The following is a 7,117-nucleotide window of genomic DNA, read 5'->3' on the forward strand; positions in this document are numbered from 1 at the left end:
GGGTAGTGGCTAGCAGGTGGCATGGTGGTTAAAGGTGCTGGATTTCCACATGGCTGGCCATGGTTCAAGTCCTTGGACCAGGTAGCTTGCTTTCTCACTTTCCCTTTCTCTCTGTCTCTCTCTGGTCAAATTAAAAATAATAATAATAAAAACAAATGGAATTAATTAAATAAATAAATATTTAAAAAAATAAATAAAAAAGAAACAATGGTCGTCAGCAGCTGACCTAGTAGTTATGTCACTGGACTCCCACATATTTGACCATGTTTCAGGCCCTGAACCTGGTATTGTAAAACTCATGCTGGGCACGTGTGCATCTATGCCCAAGATACTGAGAGGAGAATGGAGGAGAAGGGATTGTGGTGTGGCCATCCCCTGGGGCGGGGGGGATGATTTCTCACTTTCGGTCTCTGTTTCTCTGGCAACTGCATATTCCCTATAGCAAAAAAAATCTTTCTCTTAAAAAAAATGAAAGAATGGGACTACACTGTTTGACTTAAAGTATATGTATGTATATAGATGGGGCTGGCAGATGGTGTGGTGGATAAGGCGCTAGACTCCCACATGGCTGATTGTGCTTCAAATCCAGGACCTGCAGGCTTGCTTTCTCTCTCTTTTTTTTTCCCTCTCTGTTTCTCTGGTCAAATTAAAAAATAATGATAAAATTAAATTAAATGAAAACAATACTTTGAAAGATACACACTGTAGATCCCCACTCAATATGTACAGCATACCTTCGCTCTATATCAGAAATGGAAAGATCTGATGATATGACAGTACAGAGGGGAAGTGTAGACAGAGCTACTGTAAGGGAGGGCAGTGGATGGGAGGGGAGTGGATGGTGGAGAGTGGGTGGTAGAGGGTGGATGTGATGTGCAAAGAGAAGAATCAGATAAAAAACCATAAAACATAAAACATAAAAAGTATAGATTTCTCTGTTGAAAAAAATATTGTATAGATCATGATGGGGATTTTATGTAAAATGTGAAATTAATCTAAAAAAAGGGAGTTGAGGGAACCAGCAGTTAGCGTAATGGCTATGTCGCTGGACTCCCACGTAGTTGACCGCGGTTCGTGTCCTGGACCCGGTGGCTTAAAACTCACGCCGGGCGCGTGTGCGTGCGTGTCCAAGATCCCGAGAGGAGAATGGAGGAGAAGGGATTGCGGTGTGACCATCCCCCCTGGGGGGTGATTTCTTGCTTTCTGTCTCTATGTCTCTCTCTGTCTGTCTGGCGAGCGCACGTGCCCTACAGTGAAAATCTCTCAAAAAAAAAAAAAAAGGAGTTGACCTAGAAGCTATAAATTAAAAAAAAAACAAAACCCTAACCTATTGCAATGTATGGAATCCATGTACATTCTAAATCGAATGAACGATTTTTTAAAAAAATAAAAGAAATGAGCACATGTAATGCTTGTGTGTAGAGAAGAAAGTCTGGAAAGGAATATGGCGGAATGTTACAGTGATATATCTTGAGTAGTGGGATTTAGAGTAGCTTAATTTCTTTTTTTTCTCTTTAGAGTATTTTATAAATAATCTAAGTATTTTCAAATTTAGACATTTTACTTAATACAATCATAAAGCAACACATTAAAATAAAAAGAAAATTATGTTTTTCCTGCAAAATTAGCCTGCAGCTAGTGAGTTAGGTGAAATCCAGGACTCCTGTCGTGCGATGAATTAAAATCAGTGCTGATGAATGAATAGAGAACAAATAAATATAATACCAAAGTGCCTATTTGAATAAGTACAATAAAGAACCTATAATATACTAGACATAAAGTACTGCAGACCCAAAGAGATGTAGGAACCATGCATGATACGTGTCTGCCTACCAGATCTCTCCAACTTCCTCCGTTTAACAAATGAGAAGACTGAGGGTCGGAGGCTCAGCAGCTTTCTTTAACTAGAGAGAAGTGAAGCTGGGACTTGTCAGTGTTGAACTTGAATTTAAGATTGGGTCTGAAGCTAGTGGATCACAGCAAAGTAGCAGAATGCAATGGATACCTAGAACTCCATGTTAGGCCTGGGCCACAGGTATATAGTTAAGAGGCATCTGCACAGAACTGCGTCGAAGCTGTAACAATGTCTGGGCTGTGTGAGGCCACAGTGTCTGTTAAAGAATGAACAGCTGGGACCAGCAGGTGGCATGGTGGTTAAGGGTGCTGGATTCCCATTTGGCAGACTGTGGTTCGAGTACCGAACCTAGTGACTTGCAGCTTGCTTTCTCACTTTCCATCTCGCTCTCTCACTCTGTCCCTCTCTGGTCAAATTAAAATAAATAAATAAATAAATAAAAGGTAAATAAAATAATTTTTGAATAAAAATTTTAAATTTTTATTAATATTTATTAAATTTTATTTATTCATTCATTCAATTTGACAGAGAGAGAGGGAGAGAAAGAGAGAGAGAGAGAGACAGTGAGAAAGCAAGCCATCAGGTCTGGGACTTGAACCATGGTCAACCATGTGGGAGTGTCCAGAGCCAGTGTCCACTATGCCACCTGCTGGTCCAAATAAAATAATTCTTAAAAAAAAAAAAAAAGAATGAACAGCTGAACTGTGGTTCCCAAAGAGTAGGGTGATAAGGCAGAGGGTTAAGGGCACACGCATGGGAGACAGACAGACCTGAGTTTAAGTCTTGGCTTCACACCAGCTGTGTGTTATTCATGGGCAAGATACTTGATCTCTGACCCCTTGCAGTAGCCTTTTGAGGGAGATAACTATTTTTGTTTTACAAACGAGGAAACTGAAGCTTAGAGAATGTAGGAATTACTCCCAGGTCATGATGCATCTAGAATAGGGTGAATCCAAGATGTGAGTGTGAGCAGTCCCCTTCAGGCTTACACTGGAAGCACCACATAGTTTCCCTGATCAGCACTTAGGTTACTACCTGGTAGAGGCCTATGTAAATGTGGCTCTCCTTGTGCCAGAGTTCTCCAAAGAAACAGAACCATTAACACACACACACACACAACACACACCAATTTACAAGGATTTGCAAACAGTTTATGGAAAATGAATACTATGAAAAAATGATGCAGGGACTTCAAAATATTTTTCATCAAAATAAACCCATACTTTAATTCCATTTATTCATGAACTTTCTGAGGTCCCCTCGTAGTTCAAGGAGTTGGCTTTTAGGACTGTGGGAAGAATGACTGTAGAGCAGGGTGACTAATATCTGTAGGCCAGAACTCTTGGCAGAAGCGGATGTTGCAATCTTGAGGTCGCTTTGCTTCTTCCTCAGGGAAATCTTGGTTGTGCTCTTAAGGCCTTCGATTGGCCGAGACTTACCCCCAGTAGTGGGAGTAACTTTTTTACTTCACGTTATTAGATTTCAGGGCTGGTTTTGTGGCGCAAGTAGATCCCACACGGCCAACAGCGGTTTGAATCCCAGCCATGGTGGCTTGAAAAACACCAGGCATGTGTGTGTACACGTGCAAAATCCTGATGGGATGAAGAAATGGAGGAAGAAGGGTTGAGGCAGGACCATATCCTTTTGGGTTCGACTCTCACATTACTCTTTTTGGGAGTTTTCTGGATAGAGTAGGAGGAGGACTGATATCAAAGCAGAAGACAAATATAAACCTCCTACCTGGAGATCCAGCTTGACCGGCTGGGGGGTTTTTCTTTTCAGAAGATGAAACAACTGATTGATTGCCAGCTGGACCCATGGGCTACCACCAAGAGCTGGGTGATGGTCCTTGTAGGACACTGTGTAGACACCATCTTTGCTAGGTTTCAGCTGCACCTGTTTCCAGCTCCTGATACTATGTGTAACTTTGCCTCTTGGGATGAAGGCATAGAGTTTTCTGAGCAGCAAAACCTGCCGAGGTTAGTTTCGCGTGTTGATTATAGACTTATGGGTGCTTACAGCTACTGTGCCCATCCTTCTGTGGCCCAGCAGCCGTTTCTCAGAAAACACAAACAGGGCAGCAGATGCCACCCAGATAGTAGGATCATCTACTAAAATTAGACTCTCTATCGGAGAACCTTTGGGCATCTGATTTCATATCTCCTTTCACATCAAACAAAGTGGTATCACCTCCTACTTGATGAGAATGTAAATGCCTCTTAGAACTCTTTTTTTCTTTTTGCTTTATTTATTTTAATTTGACTATAGAGAGGGATGGAGAGAGAGAGAGAGACAGAGACAGAGAGAGAGAGAAGGAAAGTGGGAAAGCAAGCTGCCAGGTCTGGGACTCAAACCACAGTTGGCCATGTGGGAGTCGAGTGCCCTTAACTGCCACGCCACCTGCTAACCCCGCCTCTTAGAACTCTTACTCATCTTTCTTTCTCTCTGGAATCACATCATACTGCCTCTTAGAATATCATCTTTTATCTCCGTCCTTAGAATTTAGCTATTAAGGGAACCAGCAGTTAGCGTAATGGCTATGTCGCTGGACCACGGTTCACGTCCCAGACCTGGTGGCTTAAAACTCAGGCCGGGTGCAAATGCGTGTGTGCCCAAGATCCCGAGAGGAGAATGGAGGAGACGGGATTGCGGCGTGACCATCCCCCCTGGGGAGTGATTTCTACCTGTCTGGCTCTGTGTGTCTCTCTGTTTGTCTGGCGAGGGCACGCGCCCTATAGCAAAAACCTCTCTAAAAAAAAAAAAGAATTTAGCTATTAAAATAATCTGGCAACAACCAAATACACATTTTGCTACAATAGGATCTAAGACGGAACTGTATCTTTGGTAGATGCTCAAAGACTGTTTAACAAAACAGGGAAAACCCATGTTAGCAGGGAGTGGGGAGAGACATACTACTAATCATAATGAATTGTATTATTTTAAAGCTTGTCTAATAGAGGATGTAAAATGAGCAGAGAAGCACAAAAGAAAGAAATACTAATTTTCATGAAGTCTTTTCCAACTTCAGGAATAAAATAAAGGGCATTCTAAGTGAAAGGAATTATTTGTGCGAAGGTGTGGAGAATAGCAAACACATTCACACATGCTATGTGCAGTAACCACAGGAAAACACCTGGGTTTCTCCAGATGTGCCAGGTTCTTTTTAGCAGTATTTTATTGTGTGTATAGGACATCTTGGAAATATTCTGGATATTTGTCTTTTTTCTAGGATGCGCTTAAAAAATCTTCTGATCTATAACTTAACTTTTTTTTTTTTTGAGAGAGAGATTTTTTGCTATAGGGCATGTGCACTTGCCAGAGAGGTAGAGAAAGAAACAGAAAGTGAGAAATTACTCCCCAAGGGGATGGCCATGTCATAATCCCTTCACTTTTTTCTCTTCTTGGGAGTTTAGGCATGCAAACACATGTGCCCAGCATGAGTTTTAAGCTGCCAGATCTGGGACTTGAATCCTTATAGACTATGTGGGAGTCCAGCGATGTAACCATTATGCCATCTGCTGGTCCTGATTACTTTTAAGTTATGTAAGATTTTTTTTTAAATGTAGTCAAATTTATCAACTTTTTCTTTTTTTAAAGAATTATTTTATTTAACTTTATTTATTTATTTTTTAATTTGAGAGGCACAGAGTGAGAGTGAGAGAGAAAGTGAGAAAGCAAGCTGTTAGGTCTGGGACTCAAACTGTGGTCAGCCATGTGGGAGTCCAGTGCCCTTAACCACCATGCCACTTGCTGGTCCCCAACTTTTTCTTTTATAGTATAGCTTTTCAGGGTTTATATAGAGCACTCTTTCAACAATACTCTGTTTTCTTTTTTAAGTTTTTCCCATAGGGCATGTGCACTTTCAGAGAGAGACAGAGACAGGGAAATGAATGAGAGGGAAATGAGATATCACCCCTGGGGAAATGGCCATGCCACAATTCTCCCTTCTCTTCCTAGAATTTTGGGCATACACACTTGGAATGATTTTTTTTTTTTTGAGAGGTTTTTGCTATAGGGCACGTGCGCTCGCCAGGAAGACAGAGAGAGACAGAGAGACAGAAAGTGATCAATCATGCCCCAGGGGGGATGGCAACGCCACAATCCCTTCTCCTCCATTCTCCTCTTGAGATCTTGGGCACGCACGCACGCACATGTGCCCGGCGTGAGTTTAAGCCACCGCAGTTAACTACATGGGAGTCCAGCGACATAGCTATTACGCTAACTGCTGGTCCCACACCTGGAATGATTTTGAATCTGCCAGATTTGGGACTTGAACCCCAGTTGACCATGTGGAAGTCTAGAACCTTAAGGACCCCTCTACATTTTCTTTTAAAATGATCAAGTATTGCTTTTATATTTTGCCTTTTAAATAATCTAGACTTTATTTCTGTATGTAATGTGAGGTAGGACCCTCATTTTAACTCTCTCCATGTAGATAGCCAATTGTCTCAGTGCTCTGTACTGAGTATATATTTTTCTCTCTGATTTGTAGGGCAATTTAGTCAGATAACAAGACCCCAATGCGCACAGGTCTATTTTTAATTATTTATTTAGTGGGGTACTTTATATATTGGAAATACTAATCCTGGCGATGGATACATGTTGCACATATCTCATTTTACTTTGAACAAAAGCGTTTAATTTTAATTGAAATTACCAATATTTTCTTCTATTGTTTCTTTATTATGGGTCATATTTGGGAATCTCTTCCTTACTCTAAGGATATAGTTTCTTGTATGTCTCATACATGTTTTATAATATTATTTTTACTATTTTAGATTGCTATATGGCACATGAACTTCCTGGAGAGAGAGAAAGTGAGGAAGCACCTCCCAGGGGAGATAGCCACACTGTACTCCTGTCTCCTCTACTCTCTTCTTGGGGTTTTGGGCATGCACACACACACACCTGATGTGTTTTTCAAGCCACCGGATTTGGGACTCAAACCGTGTTGTCAGCCATGTGGGATTTGTCAGCCATGAGGGATCCAGCTGTCTTAACCTCAGTACCACTTGCTGGTCCCATAACCTATTTTTTAAGCCTTCTTTAATAATTTTTTTTTCTCTTTTGGTATGATGTGAATCAACTGCATGGTAAATTATATTATTCTCTCACAGTTGTTTGTTCCCTGCCCTTACCAAGAATAGCTTTGGGCAGAAAGTACTCCATTTCCTCTTTCTTCTTTCTCTCTTTCTTTCTTTCTTTCTTTCTTTCTTTCTTTCTTTCTTTCTTTCTTTCTTTCTTTCTCTCTCTCTCTCTCTT

Source organism: Tupaia chinensis, unplaced genomic scaffold (assembly GCF_000334495.1).
Source record: "Tupaia chinensis unplaced genomic scaffold, TupChi_1.0 Scaffold149131_1, whole genome shotgun sequence".
NCBI lineage: Eukaryota > Metazoa > Chordata > Mammalia > Scandentia > Tupaiidae > Tupaia > Tupaia belangeri.